The sequence below is a fragment of the Cervus elaphus genome, chromosome 29 (genome assembly GCF_910594005.1).
Source record: "Cervus elaphus chromosome 29, mCerEla1.1, whole genome shotgun sequence".
Taxonomy (NCBI): domain Eukaryota; kingdom Metazoa; phylum Chordata; class Mammalia; order Artiodactyla; family Cervidae; genus Cervus; species Cervus elaphus.
The window spans coordinates 11,573,049-11,574,011 of NC_057843.1; the positions used below are offsets into that span (position 1 = coordinate 11,573,049).

The 963-nt window shown below is 43.9% G+C and overlaps 1 non-coding gene across 1 annotated transcript; it reads left to right on the top strand.

Moving 5' to 3' along the window:
* The first annotated feature begins 404 nt into the window (after positions 1–404).
* On the top strand, positions 405–511 carry LOC122686386. The gene has a single exon (XR_006338746.1). It is a non-coding gene; the product is annotated as a U6 spliceosomal RNA (small nuclear RNA).
* The last annotated feature ends 452 nt before the right edge of the window (positions 512–963 follow it).

The window sequence follows — 963 nt, forward strand, 5'->3', positions numbered from 1 at the left end:
GGTGTGAGCGGTAAAGAATCCACTTGCCAATGCAGAAGATGCAAGAGATGCAGGTTCTGATCCCTGGGTCGAGAAGAATCCCCTGGAGGAGGAAATGCAACCTGCGCCAGTATTCTTGCCTGGGAAATCCCTAGTGGGGAGGAGCATGGCCACACATTTTCCCTTTCTTCCTCCATTCACTCCTCTTTTTCCTTTGATTCTTTCCTCATTCTGCATATTCCTCTTCATCCTTTTTCTTTTCCTCGGCTTCTTCTTCTCATCTCCTTCTCATGTTAAACTAGTAACATCTAACATTTATTTATCTGTGAGGAGGGGCCAGCCCCTCATTTTGCTAAACACCTTATGGGTAATGTGTCATTTAACAAAAGTTTTTTTTCTTTAAATGTTTTACAAGAGTAATCCTTGTGCTCGCTTCGGCAGCACATATACTAAAATTGGAACGATACAGAGAAGATTAGCATGGCCCCTGCGCAAGGATGACACGCAAATTCGTGAAGCGTTCCATATTTTTAGCCAGGACATGGAAGCAACCTAGATGCCCATCAGCAGATGAATGGATAAGGAAGCTGTGGTACATATACACCATGGAATTTTACTCAGCCGTCAAAAGGAATTCATTTGAACCAGTCCTAATGAGATGGATGAAACTGGAGCCCCTTATACAGAGTGAAGTAAGCCAGAAAGATAAAGAACATTACAGCATACTAACACATATATATGGAATTTAGAAAGATGGTAACGATAACCCTATATGCAAAACAGAAAAAGAGACACAGAAATACAGAACAGACTTTTGAACTCTGTGGGAGAAGGTGAGGGTGGGATGTTTCAAAAGAACAGCATGTATACTATCTATGGTGAAACAGATCACCAGCCCAGGTGGGATGCATGAGACAAGTGCTCCGGCCTGGTGCACTGGGAAGACCCAGAGGAATCGGGTGGAGAGGGAGGTGGGAGGGGGGA